Source organism: Sminthopsis crassicaudata, chromosome 1, assembly GCF_048593235.1.
Source record: "Sminthopsis crassicaudata isolate SCR6 chromosome 1, ASM4859323v1, whole genome shotgun sequence".
NCBI classification, from domain to species: Eukaryota; Metazoa; Chordata; class Mammalia; order Dasyuromorphia; family Dasyuridae; genus Sminthopsis; species Sminthopsis crassicaudata.
The window spans coordinates 11,510,034-11,528,977 of NC_133617.1; the positions used below are offsets into that span (position 1 = coordinate 11,510,034).

At 50.3% G+C, this 18,944-nt stretch overlaps 1 long non-coding RNA gene across 1 annotated transcript; it reads right to left on the reverse strand.

The window, feature by feature from the left end:
- Positions 1–1,549: 1,549 nt before the first annotated feature.
- On the reverse strand, positions 1,550–7,165 carry LOC141557522 (uncharacterized). The gene is made up of 3 exons (XR_012486813.1): positions 6,830–7,165; positions 5,315–5,614; positions 1,550–2,159 (listed from the first exon to the last, which is right to left on the reverse strand). It is a non-coding gene; the product is annotated as an uncharacterized LOC141557522 (long non-coding RNA).
- Positions 7,166–18,944: the final 11,779 nt, after the last annotated feature.

Sequence of the window (18,944 nt, forward strand, 5' to 3'; positions counted from 1 at the left end):
AGACGAGCAGAGGATAGAGAGAGGGAGAGATGTGAGGAAGGGGGCAAAGGAGAAAGTTACAGTCTGGGCCTCAAGGGCTCCAACCGAGCCGGCTGATGCGTGAATGGGCAGAAGGGCGTGGGAAGGAGAGAAGCTGAGGACATACACGTGACAAGATTTGGGAACTGATTGCATACAAAGGGGAGGAAAATAAAGCTCATATTTATATGACTAACAAAAGTTTGCAAAGTTCTTTACAAATACTATCTGCCTTTATCCTTAAATCATCCTGGGAGGTAGATACTATAAACAGTGGAAGGAAGGAAGGAAGGAAGGGAGGGAGGGAGGGAGGAAGGAAGGAAGGAAGGAAGGAAGGAAGGAAGGAAGGAAGGAAGGAAGGAAGGAAGGAAGGAAGGAAGGAAGGAAGGAAGGAAGGAAGGAAGGAAGGAAGGAAGGAAGGAAGGAAGGAAGGAAGGAAGGAAGGAAGGAAGGAAGGAAGGAAGGAAGGAAGGAAGGAAGGAAGGAAGGAAGGAAGGAAGGAAGGAAGGAAGGAAGGAAGGAAGGAAGGAAGAAAGGAGGGAGGGAGGGAGGGAGGGAGGGAGGGAGGGAGGGAGAGAAGGGGTGTGGGAAGAAGATTGTTAATTTTTTGAAAGAACCATTTTTATAGAGTTTGGGGGGTCAGAAGTCACATAGCAAGGGAAAGGAAAGAAATGAGCATTTATACAGAACTAACATATGACAGACATTGTGCTAAGCACTTTTATAAATAGCATCTCATTTGATCTTCATAATAACCTGGGGAATTAAGTGCTATTATCTCCATTTAACAAATGAGGAAACTGAGGCAAAGGTTAAGTAATTTGCCAAAGATCATCCCGTGACTCTGTTTCTCTACCTGTCTCTGTCTCTGTTGCTCTTCCATTCCCTCTTTGTCTCTATCTTTATCTGTCTCTGCCTCTGTCTCTCTGTCTCTCTCTATCTCTCTGTGTGTCTCTGTGTGTCTCAATCTGTTTCACACACACACTACTACACACAAATACACAAAATGCATACATACAAACACACGTATAACATTTGCACATGTGTGTGTGCGCATACACACACACACACACACACAGTTTGATAGCAGGCAGAGTCTGCAAAGTCTGATTAGCCCAATCTATTTTTTTTTAACTGAGGTAATTGGGGTTAAGTGACTTGCCCAGGGTCACACAGCTCGGAAGTGTTCTGTGTCTTAGATCAGATTTGAACTCGGGTCCTCCTGACTTCAGGCCTGGTGCTGTATCCACTGCGCCCCCTAGCTGCCCCAGCCCAATCTATTTTTAAGCAGGAAATCACCTATCATATCCCCAACAAATGGTTCCCAAGCTTTCTCTTGAAAGGTGGGGATAAATTCTACCCTAATCCAGCTGTTCTTTTCAGTGTCAGGACCCCTTTACATCCTTAAGAACTATTGCAAACCCCAAGCCCTTTTGTTGATGTGGGTTACAGCTAGCAAAGGTTTAAGATTACACTGATGACAATTTTCACTATTTATTTATTTAATATAATAATAATAAGTCCATTACGTGCTAACATCAATAACGTCTCATGAAAATAATTAAATTTTCCAAAATCAGACATCTCGAGCGACAAACGGACCGTGACTTTCCCCGTTCTTGCGCTCTCGTAAATGGCTGGCTTGCCAGAAGACAGCTGCGTTCTCCTGCCTGCTTCTGCTTCCAATCTGCCGTGATGCTCTTGTTTGGGCTGAAGGGCATGGAGAAGATCGGGTACCACAGAGCTCCATCTCTTAGCAATCACACAAGATCTTCGCGTGATCAGGAAAATAGTTCTTACCTCAGGGACCCCAGGGCTGCTCCAACACCCACGTGGGCATGGATGCCCGTCTTTGGTGTCTTGATGCCCAGAGTTCAAGGCCTGAGGGACCGGGAGAGTCCCCCAAGGTCACTGTTGCAGTCTCAGATAGTCCTGGAGAAAGCTCATTCAACCCACGAAATCAGCCCCCCAAAAGGCCGGACTCCCCAAATATCATTACTGACATTTTCCATCACGATCACTCTTCCTAAGTGGGTACCTTCTTGCTTGCAGGGGGGACTCCGCTTGCCTTCAGGGTACAGGGAGACACCATTCCCTCCTGCTTCCTCTGTCTAGCTCCTGGGTGGCCTGGCCTGGCAGGCCTGCAGGAAAAAGAGGGAAATGGTATCACAGAAGGGCCTGCCAGTCCCTTTGTCTCAGATGCCCAACACCCTAAGAGTTCACCAGCTTGAAGCCAAACCTCTAGGGACGTTAACAACCCCCTGAGCTCATCCCTCAAGGATCTACAAACTCCCACCTGCCAAATCCTCTTCATCCCTGAATCCTGAACCCCTATCCGCCATCATTCAGCCCCCATTACTATCCCCACTGCTGGATCTCTTATTCCCATCCCCTTCAACTCAACCGTCCCCCCTCAATATCCCACTCTCGAGTCCCCCACCTTCCCCGTGCTCTCTGGAATGCTTGTTCCATAGGCAACCCTCTTTTTTTATCTTAGATCTTTTCCTTTCTCCCTCCTTCCATCCTCCGGCTCCCCCAGAGACCTGACTTGTTGCTCATGCCAAAGCCTCCCTGACCACACTCTCCAGACCTGATTGCTCTGGAGAAAGAAACTGGAAATCCAGAGAGGGCCTGTCCCTAAGGAGCTCACGTTTTGTCGGGAGATCATCCAGGTCACGCCGGGGTTACGAGTGCCCCCCAAGGCCCAGTCCTGGATTCTCTCCTCTTCACCTCCACTTTCTCACTCGGTGATCTCCCCAGCTCCCACGGGTTAAATTATCACCTCTGCTGATGATTCTCAGATTTATTTGTCCAGCTCTCTGCTGACCTCTAGTTTCCCATCTCTACCTAGTGGATGTCCAGTAAATTCAACATGGCCAAAGAGAATTCACTATCTTTTCCCCAAAACCCCTCCCCTTTCTCAGGTTTTCTATTACTCTCAAGGATAACCCAAGCTCGAAACTCAGATGTCATCACTCTTTCTCACCTCCCAATCTGTGGGTTTTACCTTCTTAAAATCTTAAAATCCCACATTCCTCCTTCTCTCCTCCCACATTGTCCCCACCCTGCTGTGATCACCTCATTCCTGGACTACTGCACTGGCTGGGAGAGGGGGGGTTGTCTCCAGTCCATCCTCCAGTTAACAGCTAAAGGGATCTTCCTAAATCCCAAGTGCAACCCTATTCCAGAACCAAATATAAAATTCCCTTTGGCTTTGAAAGACTCTCGGAATCTGCCTCCCTCCCCACCACCACCTTTCCGGCCTTTTGACACCTTACACTCCCCTTCCTATATTCCATTATCTGTTCTAGGCGCCTTTGATATTCTGAAAAACTAGAAACTCCACTCATCTCCAGATTCCAGGCATTTTCACCAGCTGTGCCCCCTGCCATGGATGCCCTCTCTCCTCATCTTTACCTTTTGGCTTCCTGATTTTTCTTTAAGTTCCAGTTCCTTTTATAGGAAGCCTTTCCCAATCCACTCTAATTGTAGAACTTTCTCTCTATTGTTTCCCATTTCCCCTGTCTCTAGCTTATTTATACTGTCAAGATATTTGGAGATACTCTTTTTTCCCAGAGCTATGACTCAGCAAGCAGGCTGCGCCCTGAATGTGGCAGAACAACAATCCTTTGAGCTCTGGATGACCTCAGCCACAGCAAAACCCCAGACCAGCATCAGGGGGTCTCTGCGTTGGACAAGCACGAAGCCCTGCTGTGAGTCAGAATCATCATATTCTTACTGTTACCCCTCATTGTCAGGGTTACAGCCCGGTGCGCACCCATGGATAGAAATACTCAGATCAGCCCACACTGCCTCGGACACCCCCACGAGGGGCAGGACCCCAGCATTGTCATTGCTTGCAAGCCCTTTCCCTCACTTTGAAAGTAATTAAACTTCTGTTTTTATCCTGATTCTCCTATCAGAATCAGCACATGTATTTTTGCTTGTAAATTGTCTTTCTCACCTTGAGAGGAAGCTTCTGCTTGTGTCCTGACTCTCCTGTCTCTACCAGCACATGTGTCTTTGCTTGCAAGGTTTTCCTCACTGAAATGAAGCTTCTGCTTGTGTCCTGACTCTCCTGTCTCTACCAGCACATGTGTCTTTGCTTGCAAGGTTCTCCTCACTGAAATGAAGCTTCTCTTTGTGTCCTGACTCTCCTGTCTCTACCAGCATATGTGTCTTTGCTTGCAAGGTTTTCCTCACTGAAATGAAGCTTCTCTTTGTGTCCTGACTCTCCTGTCTCTACCAGCACATGTGTCTTTGCTTGCAAGGTTCTCCTCACTGAAATGAAGCTTCTCTTTGTGTCCTGACTCTCCTGTCTCTACCAGCACATGTGTCTTTGCTTGCAAGGTTCTCCTCACTGAAATGAAGCTTCTGCTTGTGTCCTGACTCTCCTGTCTCTACCAGCACATGTGTCTTTGCTTGCAAGGTTCTCCTCACTGAAATGAAGCTTCTGCTTGTGTCCTGACTCTCCTGTCTCTACCAGCACATGTGTCTTTGCTTGCAAGGTTCTCCTCACTGAAATGAAGCTTCTCTTTGTGTCCTGACTCTCCTGTCTCTACCAGCACATGTGTCTTTGCTTGCAAGGTTCTCCTCACTGAAATGAAGCTTCTGCTTGTGTCCTGACTCTCCTGTCTCTACCAGCACATGTGTCTTTGCTTGCAAGGTTCTCCTCACTGAAATGAAGCTTCTGCTTGTGTCCTGACTCTCCTGTCTCTACCAGCACATGTGTCTTTGCTTGCAAGGTTCTCCTCACTGAAATGAAGCTTCTGCTTGTGTCCTGACTCTCCTGTCTCTACCAGCACATGTGTCTTTGCTTGCAAGGTTCTCCTCACTGAAATGAAGCTTCTGCTTGTGTCCTGACTCTCCTGTCTCTACCAGCACATGTGTCTTTGCTTGCAAGGTTCTCCTCACTGAAATGAAGCTTCTGCTTGTGTCCTGACTCTCCTGTCTCTACCAGCACATGTGTCTTTGCTTGCAAGGTTTTCCTCACTGAAATGAAGCTTCTCTTTGTGTCCTGACTCTCCTGTCTCCAGCCCGGTTCGTTTGGCTCCGCCCACCTTCAGGTTACAGGCCAGCTCTGGTCCAGTTGTCATACTTAGTTACTTACCTGTTGCCTCCCCCTCTAGACCGAGCTGCTTGAGGGCAGGACCCCATGTCCCGCCCTGGTACCTGGCATAGAGACTGCACCAAATGTTTATTGACTGTCTAACTGGAGCTCCTATTGAGTCCAAACATTCTGAACAACATTTACATAATTGGGAATTAAGTTAAAAAGTCATTAAAATTTCCATACCTTTTGACCCAGAGATTCCCCAAAAAAGGTAAAAGACAGAAAGACCATATTTACACCAAAATATTCCGAGAGAAGCACTTTGTTTTGTTTTGTTTTGTTTGCTTTGACAATTGGGGTTAAGTAACTTTCCCAGGGTCACACAGCTATGAAGTATTATCTGAGGTAAGATTTGAACTCAGGTCCTCTTGACTTCAGGGCTGGTGCTCTATCCACTGCGCCACCTAGCCGCCCCTGAGAAGCACTTTTTTGTAGTAATCAAAAACCAAAAATAAAGTAGGTTCCCCATCAGTTGGCAGACAACTGAAAGAAAAAAAAAATTGGCCATCAAATATGATGGAATATCACAGCAACATAAGCAACCAAAGAAAGGAATCCAGAGGAAATCAATAACCCAAGAGTCCCAAGAACTGCTGCATTCACAAGTCAGTGAAAGCAAGAGGTCAAAGTGCAGAGTAATGTCAATTAGGCAAATGAAAAGAACTCCAAAATGAAACCAAAACGAGCAAGTGCGATAACTGATTATGGAGCCTGGAGAAGAACCGAAGATGCATCAGCTGGGGGTGCTGTCGTGCACACAAGGCTGGGCCTGGATTCACAAAGCCTCAGACGCTGGCTGTGCGACTCTGGGCAAGTCTATTTCAGTCTTACTCTCCGAAAAGTGGAGAAAATAATAGGACCCACATATATGTTGTAATATTTGTATATTCATTACAAATACAATTTAATGACTTTGTAAAGCATTTTAAAACCTTAAATTGTTGTGTAAGTAAATGCTGGCAATGGTTATTATTCCGAGACAGGTGAGAAGCTATGGGAGCAGAATGGTGCACCCCTTGGCAGACCAGCTCTGGGTCCCAGTCCCAGAGCCGGCGATTTTGTCTCTTGCCCTTTCTTCGTCAGGAGCTGCAGCTCATTGGGGCGAGGACCCGCGGTATTTCCAGAAATGATTGTGATGGGAAATGGAAGGGCTTCAGGGAAGCACATGGAACTGGTTTGGGTTTGTTTTGTTTTTGAAAGGAGGAAAGCCTCCCGGGTGGTTGGTCCAGGATGTGGGGAGCTAGCTGGGCAGGCTCTGGGGTTTCCCCAGGAGGGAGCTCCACTCCCACTTCCTTGAGTGTGAGTCAAGGGCAGCTTTCAGTGCCCGAAGAGCCCTGGGCTGGGTCCAAGGCTGAGCTCACCTGTCTAGAGCAGGTGCCCGCTTCGTGGCTCTAAGCAGCCCCTTGGGGGCAGTCACCATTAAAGCCCCTTTTTATGGGCTTCAGACTTTGTCCCCCTCAATCATGCTAGCAGTCATTCACATCTCAGTGTAAACGAGGTCACAGCTCACTGAGCTGAAAGGGATTTCATAGACCCTGCAGTGCAACTGCTTCCTTTTACAGAAGAGGAAACTGAGGTCCAGGGAGGTCGTGGGCTCAAGTTGTAGAGCTGGAAGGAACCCCGGAGGCTCTCCACCCCCTCCCCGCCTCATTTCACAGATGGGGAAATTGAGGCTCAGAGGGCAGACATGAGACTTACCCAAAGTCACAGGTAGCAGTTGGCAGGGCCAGGCTTCGAACCCAGGGCCTGTCCTGAGAGCAGGTTTGCGGAGGAGAAAGAGAAAGGCTGACCTAGGAGCAGGGATTCCCACGCTTGTGCTTAGCCCCAGAGGGCCCAGGTGAGGAGGAGGAGCTGAGAGCACTTGCGTTTGTCCCCCGTAAAGACCGTGGGCTTCCTCAGGGAGGAGTGAGCCCCCCCTCGCCGGAGGGTTCCGGTCAGGGGAAGCAGGGGTGAAGCAGTGGCGGGAATCCCCTTTCAATGTGAATCATGGGACTGTGGACACAGAATGGGAGGGATGGCCAAGCCCAGCGAGCAAAGGGCCTGGCGGCTTTGAAGTGGGGCACTTCTGGGAAGGGAGGAGGGCCCGCGTGCCTGGGAGGAGCCTGGGAGGGCTGGGCCTCCAGAGTGCATCCAGGTGGGGGGTGACCCCCTCAGTCTTTATCACTTTAAACCACTCATCAGAGCCTCTCTGTGTGATATGTCGGGACAAATGCAGGGTTCACCATTGTGGGGCCATGTGGGGAGAGGACGGGGAACTCATGATTGTGTGTCTTGTATGGTTGTGTGTCTCGTGTGATCGTGATGTTTTGTGTGATTGTGTTATCTTGGGGTGTGTCCTCTTGTCTGAGTGTTGTCTTGTGTGACTATGTCTGGGGGATTGCATTGTCTTAGAAGGGCATCCCAGCCCCCAGACAGCCCTGCAAGGGGGTTCCGAGGAGTCCAGCTCCTTCATGTTCAGGAAGCTGAGGCCCCAAGAATGTCAGGCCCTTGGGCAGGGTCCCAAAGCCAAGATTTGCACCCAGAGCCTCTGGCTCCAAGGCAGCAGGTCACTCCTGCGTGTGTTTGTGAGTGTGGGTGCAGGAGGCTGAGTTGCGCCCTGTGTGAGACTGCTGCTGGGTTCACTTGCACATGGCACTGGCACAAGACAGGCCCACACGGGCACAGCTGGCTCAGTGAACGCTGCCAGAGAAGACCCATGTTCACGCCAGCCAGATGGCTGTGGCCAAGTCAGCTCAGGTCCTTGGCTGCATAAAATGAGGCGGCTGGACTGGACGCCTGTGGGATCCTGCCAATATGGCCCCTGGGCCTGGCTCTCTTGTCCTCTTCCCATCACTGCCCACAATATGGCAAGGGATGAGGAGGCGACCAAAAATTCCACAGTCTGCAGGAGAGGCAGCGTCTCACAGGGCCCCTAGTTTTCCTGCCTGAGGGCCCGAGGGTCCTAGAGAGGAAGCGGGTGGCCCCCTAAGTAGCAGAGGCCGCCCCGGCCTAGGTCTCAGAGCTGGAGGCAGTTCCAGGCTGCCTTGATGCCACCTGGGAGGCTCCTGACTAACTCAGAGGGGAAGGACCCAACCACACAGCCATCTCATCAGCTCACCATTGCAGTGGGCCTAACGGCACCGAGATCTGTTGGAGTCCTAGGCTGAAGGAAAGACAAATCATACTAGAGTCGCCACTGGTGATCTTTGAGGAATCAGAGAGGAGAGAGGAAGAGGCAGAAAACTGGAGAAAATGTCATTCTGACTTTCAAAAAGAGTGAGAAGAGGAATCTGGGTAATTGGGTAATTTAGGGTATTTTATCTTATTAGGAATTATGGTCATTTAATGTCAATCCCCAACCAAATCTTAGAACAAATTGTTAAAGGGATGGTTTGTGAACACCCAACCTCAGTGACCACTGGAACTAGTATGGATTCACTAAAAATGACTGGTTCAAGATGTCACCGCACCTGAGTCAAGACAAAAATCGAGTGGAGTTAGGGGGCCCAGGGTGGGGAATGGGAGCTGTCACGGCTGAGAGCCCCGGACCCAGCTCCAATCTCAGGGGGCTTCTAAGAATCAGGTTCCCTAGAGAGCCAAAGAAGAGGAGAATCTCATCTGAAGACGCCCAAATAACGATTTACTCAGAACTGCCTCTTCCCTGAGGGGCGGCTGAGGGCACAGTGACCCAGCTTGGAATCCAGATGCTCCTCTTCCTGAGTTCCAGGCTGGCTTCGGACACTTATTGGCTGGGTGATTCTGGGCAAGTCACTTTCCTCTGCTTGCCTCAGTTTCCTCATCTATAAAAATGAGCTGCAGAAGGAAATGGCGAACTGCACCAAGAAAACTCCAGCTGGGGCCAGGCAAAGCCAGACGTGACTAAAATGACCGAACGGCCACAAACCGGGTGACGAATGGCTTGCGGGGTCACACGGCTGACAAGCATCTGGGGCTGGATCGGAAGCTGTGACTTCCTGACGCAAGACCTAGCGCTCTGTCCACTGAGAGCCCTTTAGTAATCTTAGAATCGTGGCAAGGCGGAACCACAGACAAGAGTCCCAGAGACACAAAATGATGGGATGTAGAAAACCACAGTTATGGAAATCGTAGAATAGTAAAATCTTAGTCCCGCAGCAGCAGAACGTCAAAGAGCAGGAACGTCTGGGAATCTTGGACTCATAGGACCACGGATCTCAGCCCTGGAAGAACTGCAAAGGTCAACAAGCCCCGGGCAGGAATCCCCTTTCAGGGTCCCTGAGAAACCATTCAGCCCTGATCGCTTCTAGGAATAGGAAGTCCGGGAGCAGACCCTCATCGCTGGCCTCTTACCAGAGCTTGCTGGGGAGTCTCCCACCGATCTGACCAAGGAAGCCCAATGGCCCCACGCCCCTCTCCCCCACCAGGATCACCTAGAAATCCTCCCCCCGGGCTCCATCCCTGCCCTGCCAGCCTTCCCTCACCAACTTCCTCCCTCCACATCTGGGGACTGCCTGGTCTCCCGACTGCTGCCGGCACAGGGCGGTGCTGTTCCTGGTCCCCCTCCCTTGTCACTGTCTCCTGCGCCTGAAAGTCCCTCCCTTGTCCTCTCCGGGCTTCCCCCGACCACTGCAATCCCACCTTCTGCGGGAGACCTCGCCCGTCCTCCCTACTGGTAGCACCCTCCCTCTGAGATGAGCTTCCTGCCATAATATATCATATATATGTGTGTATGTATGTATAATGTGAGAGTGTGTGTGTCCATATATGCAGTTATATGTACATGTACCTGTATGTATGTTCCACAGATCTATACAGAATGAAAATTAATAAGTTTACATGGATTATAAACATATATGTCCACTATTGAGTATTATATATATACCTATATATATCTATATAATTATTGGCATATTACATATAGACATATATGTATATACATTGTATTTGTCCATAGTTATAGCATTACGCATACCTATGGTGCATAATATATGTGCAACCAGACACACATATTGTATATGTATATAGTCATCTAATTGTTTACACACTGTGAGCTCCCTGAAAGCAGGGACAGTTTTTGCTTTTCTTTACATCTCTGGCCCTCAGCACCGTGCAACAGCAGGTGCTTAATGCTTGTTGCCTGACTCGCTCCCTGTTGGACATTTCCAGTTAGTAGGAAGCTCCTCCTTATATCGGAATCCATCTCCCTCTGACTTGGAATCCATCTCCCCCAAGATCTGGGACCTGGAGCTCCCCAGGGCGCACTGTTCCCAGTTCTGGGTACCATCAGTAAGTGGGACAGTGTCCAGAGGGGATGACCCCCAGGGCCCTGGGGCGGCTTGGCCTGGGGAAGAGAAGATCTGGGGACAGGGTCCGGTAGTTCCGGTCTCGTACCGAAAGGCCGCTCCGTGGGAGTGCTGGAGTCCACTTCTCCTTTGGCACTGCCCACTGCCAGCCCTCGCCTCCAGCCCTAACCCGGGGTCCCCTGCTACCACCCGTTTGGATTTCGAAGGCTGCCATTGAAGCCCGGCTGCTCCTTGGTAACGCAGGCACGGTCCCCGCCTTCAGCTGGGGCTGCCCCCTGCAGGCTGGTGGAGTTGGCGGGCTTCTGGCCTTTCATCAAGCCCTGGCCCATCCCAGTCTGGTTTCCACAGACACTGGGGCTGGGAGAATCAAGGGCAGCCCGGTCCCGGGACGACTTAAGAGAGTCTGACCCCAGGATCGGCGTTCGCTTTGCCTCCGAGTTGTTCCCATTAGCCCAGAGGCTGTGACAGCCTCTCTTTGGGCGTCCCATGCGGCTTTTTTCCCTACGAGAGGAAATCTTCCCCATTTTTGGTGCTGTCTGCTTGGAGTGGTCTGGGGAAAAGTCTCATTCGCCCTTCAGATGTCTCAGGAGCCTCCATTTGTCACGCGGTGGTTGCCTTCCATATTTCTAGGAATCGTCACTCTGTACTAGGTCACTATGGCTGCTCTCCAAAACCGCCGGGGAGCTGTCCATCAATCTTCCCGTCTTCACCTTCGCTCCCCCTGGCTTTCAGTCTCCTTCAAGAAAAACTGCCTCTGACGAGGCTCTTCTCCCCGAGCTCATTCGGCTTTCCTCAACTCTTGTCAATTAATGTTAACAGCAGTTCTAGTCTAGTTCTTGGTCACGTCAAGGCAACAAGCATTTCTTCAAGGCCTACCAAGGGCCAGGCATTGGAAGATGAAGAAAGACAAAAGAGAGGTCCCTGCTCTCCATGAGCTTACAGTCTGATGAGGGAGACAGTGGAAAGAACTGGGCACGTGCAAGACAGAAGAAGAAGAGACGGAGGCAATCTCAGAGGGAGGCTCAGAAAGGTTCTTGTCATTGCTCAGTCATCTCCACGACCCCATCTGGCGTTTTCTTGGCAAAGATTCCAGAGTGATTGGCCATTTCCTTCTCCAAGTCACTCTGCAGAGAAGGAAACTGAGGCAGACTGGGTGACTTGTGCAGCTAGTTAAGTGCACAAGGCCAGATACGAATTCAGGACTTCCTGACTCCAGGCCACGGCATTCTATGCACTTTGGAGCTATAGCTGCCTTCACCTCAGTTTCCTCAACTGGAAAATGGGGATGACAGCACCTGCCTCCAGGGATATGGGGGATAAAATGAGGTAATAAAGCTCAATGCAAACTTCTAAGTGCTTTATAAATGCTGTTCTAATGATGCTCTTATGATTTTATGATTCTATGATTCTATGATTTTATGATTCTATGATTCTGTGATTTTATGATTCTATGATTCTGTGATTTTATGATTCTATGATTCTGTGATTTTATGATTCTATGATTCTATGATTTTATGGCACTTCCCTGATCCTATGGAAAATTACTCAATAACTCTATGATTCTTCTATCCAGGGAGCCAGCCCAGGGTCTACCCTTGGGAGTCAATGAATAAATGAGAATCGACCGACAATTGGCGGGGAGGGGATGGAACTCAGGGGGGCCTTTGAGCACAATTGGGCCTCTGTTGGCCAGAAGTTCTCCCAGGGAGCCCGCTCAGTCACTGAGACTCTGTTTTCTGTAAGCACTGACCCAGACCTAGAAGAGGAACTTCCTAAAAGGAGGGGCCGAGGAGATTAACCATTGGCCGTGGGACTGGGCTGGTTCCAGGTGAAATTCAAAAATTAACCTGGACTCTCTTGGTTTTCCTATTTAATTTTTACCAGCTCTAACTTTCCCAGTGCTGTTTCCTGTCTCTTTGGCCCTAGGGGACGTTTTCCACCAAGTCCACCCTTACCTCCCGCCCTCTTTCTCTTACTTTAATAAATTTTACCTGTTCTTCAAGGATTCAGTCCAAGCCAAATACCACCTACTCCTCCAGGAAGTCTTCCCAGCCCATGATGAGCCATCCCTTTTCTGAACACAGATTTCAGGATGTCAGAGCTGTAGGGGGCATGGAAGATGCTAGATTCCAACTCCGTCATTTGACAGGTGAGAATAGAGAGACCCAGGGGTGAAGCTGAGTATCTAGGGAGTGGTAGAGCTAAGAACTGCTCCTATACACTAAATATCCCTAGGGAGGAAGGGAGGGAGGGAGGAAGGAAGGAAGGAAGGAAGGAAGGAAGGAAGGAAGGAAGGAAGGAAGGAAGGAAGGAAGGAAGGAAGGAAGGAAGGAAGGAAGGAAGGAAGGAAGGAAGGAAGGAAGGAAGGAAGGAAGGAAGGAAGGAAGGAAGGAAGGAGGGAGGGAGGGAGGGAGGGAGGGAGGGAGGGAGGGAGGGAGGGAGGGAGGGAGGGAGGAAGGAAGGAGGGAGGGAGGGAGGGAGGGAGGGAGGGAGGGAGGGAGGGAGGGAGGGAGGGAGGGAAGGAAGGAGGAAGGAAAGAAGGAAGGAAGGAAGGAAGGAAGGAAAGAAGGAAGGAAGGAAGGAAGGAAGAAAAGGAAAGGGAGGGAGGGAGGGAGACTCCTTGAGGGCAGGGGATGTTTTGCTCTTCAGCTTTGTGTCCCCCAAGCTTAGCCCAGGGCCTGGCACAAATGAGGGTCTAGGCAGCGCTTGTTGACAGCTTGCTTGACTGTGTCTGCTCCCCTGGCAGAGTGAGGCTCTCTCTCCAGGGCCTCCCTGGCCACCCCACTGCCAGTGTGTTCAGGACGGGGGCCAGACCCAGCTCTCTTGATTCCGAGTTCTCTCCAGGCCGGGGAGAGCCCAGGCTGGCGTCTCCCAGAGACCACAGGGGTGTGAGTGAGCCAGCCCACACCCAGTTGGGGGAGGAAGGACTCCCTATCAGCAGCTTCTTGGAACTAAGTGTTCTAAGCCCGATGTCCCCCTCGGCGTCCCCGGGGGAGCTGGGTGCACCTTGTTTAATCTGAGCTGTGCCTTTGCACTGGGCAGGCCCCAGGCCTGGAAGGGCCCCCCCCCCTCCCTCTCTCTTTCCAGCTGCCGTCCAACTCCTTCCCCTTTCTTTCTCCTTCCAGGGCTGGGGCCCTCCCCCATCACTCTGGTTTATTTTGGTAATAACTCACACACACTAAGGATGCGCCCATGGTGTCCCAGCTTAAGAACAGACCTCTGCTTGGAGGGTAGGGGTGTGCCCGGTGCCTTAGGAGGCTAATAAGCGCTGTCCCAATGGGTTTCACCTGAGCACAGATGCCCACGACTCCCAAAAGAACACAGGCTCCCCGAGGATAAAAACAATTCCCAGGCAAAGTGCCCGCAGCATCCTGGCTGGGCTAGGGAGAGAGAGCTCTGGGCCTGGAGTCCGGAAGACATGAATTCAAATCCACCCCATGAGCCTTAGTAGCTGCGCCTGAGTCACTCTACCTCTCTCTGCCTCCCTTTCCAGTTAGAAAATGGGGATGGTACACCTTCCTCCAACCAACTATGGTGAAAATCAAATGAGAAAATAATTGGCATCTCCCAGAGACCACAGGGCTGGTTTTTTAAGGGCTTCCCTGGAACACAACGAACGCTCATTCCCTTTCCTGCCTCGACTCCCTAGTATATCCAAGGGACTGTGAAAGGCCATGAGGTAGAGCCAAAACCCAAACCAAGCTTCCAGCTGAGTCCCAGCACACAGAGCTAGGGTCCTTCCGAGCTCCGCCCTGCTGGCAAGCCATGAACACTCGCTCAGCTCTGGCTACATTTTAGGAAGTTTGGGGCTCTTCCCAGAACAGGGGAGCCAGGGTAGTGAAGGGCCTTCCATCGGAGCCACGGGAGGATCAGGGGAGAAAAGGAGCCCTCCTCGATGGCCTCAAACCCCCTTTCCACAAGCCAGGCGGTCCTGGGCGAGCCCCCTTCCACCCTGGGCCTCCTCTTCTGTAAGATCAGCAGTGGGACCCTGGTCCCTGTGAACTCTGGACTTGGGCTGTTCATGGAAGCGTCGAGCAGAATCTGTGAGCCAGCTCGAGAGAGAGAGAAGGGGTTCTCCCGTGGGACAGAATGAGGCTCTGAGCCCAGAAGGGAAAATCCAGAACACGGGTGGGAATGGCCACGTGGCAGATTTGGGCTTGAGGTCCGAAAGCACCCCAGCTAAGCACAAATAGGACCTCAAACAGATGATGATCAAATGCGGGAGACAACGCAGAAATAACTCGATATATTCAAGATTTATGTTGAGTTGATGGAAGGTAACTCATTGGCCGCAGAAGGAGGAGGGAGAGGGAGAGTGCAGCCCCAATCAGGAAATGTCTGCAAGCTCTCCAGAAAGCTCCATCTGGGGGACTGGACGCACTCAGGGCTGGTGGCCAGCACTGCACTTTAAGGCCTTCCCAGCCAGCCAGGCCTTGTGTTCTACTGCCCAGTGCCCCGAGAGCTCAGGATCACCTCCACATCTGCAGTCCTCAAAAGCACGCTGGGAATCGGCTCAACAAGTGTGTTCTTCCCACGTGTGGGGGACCCCAGGCAGCCCTTGCTGGGGACTCCCCCTGAGCTAGCCCAAATGCCCGGAGTTCTCCGTGTCCTGGGGATCCTTGTGCTGGGATAACTCCCTGGTACCCCCCCTCTACCCGAGGAGGTGGGGCAAAACTGCCAGATAACAGGGCACAGAGAGTCCAGGGCCATAGGAACCACTCTCCCTTCACATGATTTTATGGTTATGGGGTTAACGCTTGGCTCTGGGCCATCCCTGCTCTAAAAAGCTGAGCAGAAAAAGACAAGGAAGGGGATGGAGAGTGGGCAGGAAGGCTGCGGCGAGGACCCTCTTTCCCCTGCTCCAGCAGGGCCACTTCAGGGACCGGGGACTTGGGGAAAAGCTCTTCCCTAAAAGCCCAGAATGAAAAAAAAAAGAGCCACTTGGGGTGAAGGGACTGCCCCCAAGGGCCACCCTGTAAAACATTAAGCTCTTCACACACCTACTAAGCCATTAGCTGATTATTTTACCTGCCCGTGGGATGGGTGGAGAGAGGGGGATGGGAGCTGTGCAGTACTGGGCGAGCGGAAAAGCCAAAGACCAAATTTTGTGATTCCCACACTGCCTTTGGAAGAGGCTTGGAGACTGTGGCTCAGCCTCCATTCCCATTTCACAGAGGAGGAACCAAGGCCCACAGAGGGGAAAGGTCATTCACTCATGGATTGTCCTTGGTTCTCAGAGGGGCCCATGGCATCAGGAAGGTGCCACATGACTCAAAATTTTAAAGACAACTATAGTAAAAAATTGTTTTGCTTGGTAACTGACACAAATAAAGTATTAAAAAATTGTTTTTAAATTGGAAAAAAATAAATTTATAGAAAATTAAAAAAAAAACTGCTTTCAACCCCTCTACTTGACTTGGACCTGCTTTCTAAAGTTACAACCAACCAGAAGTGGGAGTGAACTGGAGTTAAGTGAAGGGGGACTGGGCAAAGACACCAGCTTCACTTTCTCCTCCAGTCATCCGCTTCCAGGGGCCAGACACAGAGCAGGGCAGCAGGGGGAGACCTTGTCCTTTTTAGGGCTTAGTTTGACACAACACCCGTTCAGTGATGGGTAAAAACTGAGGCAAAGAGTGGCCTTTTACGTAATCCAAAACTAAAAACAAATCAACCTGGGAAGGAAAGACCCTTGGGGTTTTGGGCCAAAACACAAACAATGGCTGTTTACACTTACTCTGAGTCCTCTTGGAGGGAAGGAAAGAAGGAAGGGAGGAAGAGAGGAAGGGAGGGAGGAAGAGAGGAAGGGAGGGAGGAAGAGAGGGAGGGAGGAAGTGAGGAAGGAAGGAAGGAAGGAAGGAAGGAAGGAAGGAAGGAAGGAAGGAAGGAAGGAAGGAAGGAAGGAAGGAAGGAAGGAAGGAAGGAAGGAAGGAAGGAAGGAAGGAAGGAAGGAAGGAAGGAAGGAGGAAGGAAAGAGAGAGGGACGAAGGGACAGAGGGAGGGAGGAGAAAGGGAAGGAAAGAAGGAAGAAAGGGAGGGAGGAAGGAGAAAGGGAAGGAAAGGCAAGGAGGAAGGAACGAAGGAAGGAAGGAGCTACATTGCCCAGTTGGAACTGAGTAGCCATTGGGTAGTTACTTCTATTCACAGTTTGCTGATTGTCCCTCATTATCAAAGAGTCCCATGACATCAGGAAGCTTGTATGTAGCTGTTTTGAGTCCTTTTCCCTCCTTTATGATTCCCTTGGGATACAGACCCAGTATTGGCACTGCTGGATCAAAGGGGATGCACAGTCTGAGAGACCTTTGGGCATAATTCCAGATTGCTCTCCAGAATGGTTGGATCATTTCACAACTCCACCAACAATGTATCAGTGTCCCAGTTTTCCCCCATCCCCTCCAACATTCGTTGTTATCTTTTCCTCTCATCTTAGCCAATCTGAGAGGTATGTAGTTGTACCTCAGGGTTGTCTTAATTTGCATTTCTCTAATCAACAGTGATTTAGAGCATTTTTTCATATGACAATAGATAATTTTAATTTCATCATCTGAAAATTCAGACATAAACTTAGAAAAAAACAATGTGAAGACAACTACACGCTGTGGTCAGCATTTTCTACCATCTTTTGGAATCGTCTTGGATCGCATTGCTGAGATCAGGGTTGATTGTTGCACAATATTGCTGTTACTGTATACGATATTCTTTTGATTCTGCTCCCTTCACTCTGCAGCAGTTCGTATAATTTCAGGTTTTTCTGAAATCTGTCCGCTCATCATTTCTTATAGAACAATACTATTGCATTACAGTCAGATACCACAAATTGTTCAGTTATTCTCCAATTGATGGGCATTCCCTCAATTTCCAATCTTTTGGGGCCACAAAAAGATGGCTCTTATTTTTCATAAATTTGATTTAGTTCTATGTTCAGCGGCTGTAAAGATTTTTCCCAGCTTTGTACTCCCCTGAGGAAAAGGTTTCTTAACCTTTTGCTGCATTACTGACCTCTCTGGCAGTCTGGAGAAGCAGGTAGGTTCCTAAAGATCATGTTGTTAAATACAGAACATGAAATATGTAGGATTGCAAAGGAAACCATTTAAGTTAAAATACAGCTACTAAAGTCTTTTTAAAAAACAAATTCACAGAGCCCGGGTTAAGGACCATTGGTGTAGCAGAAAAAGAGACTGGATTTGGAGACAGAAGACCTGGTTCTGCAATTGCCTAAGCTGTGTGACAATGGCAAGTTCCTTCCCCTCTCTGAGCTTCATTTTCCTCCTCTGTAAAAGGAGAGAGCAGGAGTCACTGACCCCAAGCTCCCTTCCAGCTCTCAGTCCTGGACTCTCAGGCCTCCCTCACTGGTAGCGCATCCTCTCCTCTCAAAGTGGAGTTGCCCATAGACCCCTGAGACACATCCATCCCCTACTGGAGCCAGTTTGCCAACAGCGCTTGAGCAAGAGTCTCCTCACCCGAAATCCAGCATGTGATTGGCTCCGAGTTCTCCACAAGCAAAGCTGGAGGCCAGCCCTCCCACTGCTCAGAAGAGCAGAACATTCTTGCTTTAGGAGGTCTGCCAGCCCTTGCCCACAAACCCTCCAGGCTCCAGAGGATCTGAGATAAGCAAAGGCACGACTTGGGGGAGAGGGAGGAGGGAGAGACTTGAGGAGAAGCTCAGCTGAATAGACAAGGAAGGACAGGATCAAAAAGGTCCAACCAATAAATAGAACAATAGGAGATCTCTAGCAAAGGCCAAAGTTCAAAGGGTCCAGTCACAAGTGAAAGTCTGTGGAAACGAGTCAAAGAAAAATCGGCTAATGTTATGGATTGTAAAGGTCATCTAGTTCAACCCTCCCATTCTCCAAATGAGGAAACTGAGGTAGCAGAGCTGAGACTCTGGCCCCCATCCAGCATGACTTTTCCTGAGCGGCAGCTCTCTCTCTCATCTCCACGGCTCACCCAACTTGTCTGGCAAGGTGACTGTGAGGACCAAAGGAGCCTTCCAGGGTGAAAGCTTAACGAGCTCTAGGTGTGGAGATGGAGATGTCCAAGAGACCTTTGGAATCCGTCAGTCACAAGACCAGAGCTCCTGTTAGACAGGGAAAGTGATTCACCCAGAGTCGTATAGATTAGGAGCACACAGCTCCAGCGCTGGAGCCAGAGCTTTGAGGCCGCCCAGTCCTCATCATCATCATGGTCACCACCCTTGTTGCTGCTGCTCTCCGCTTGGTGGTTAGGATGGCTCCACCAGTCCCAGCCAGGCTGATCCCACGGAAGCGTTAACCAGCTCCACTTTGTCCTCCCCTCCCAGAGGCTCACCCCAAACCGGTGCTGGATTTGGGGCACACACCTGGCTGGCTTAGCATCCTGCAGCTCCGAACTCCCAAACTCGAGCGGTCCACGGGCCTCAGCCTCCCCAACGGCAGCCAACCCCAGCCATTTACAGGTGAGGAAACTGAAGTCCAGAGAGAGAAGAAATCACTCGCCTCATATCACCCAGTGAGTGGGTAGCAAAACCAAGATTCAAACCCAGGACCTCTGGTGACTGACTGAACACTTTTGCCATT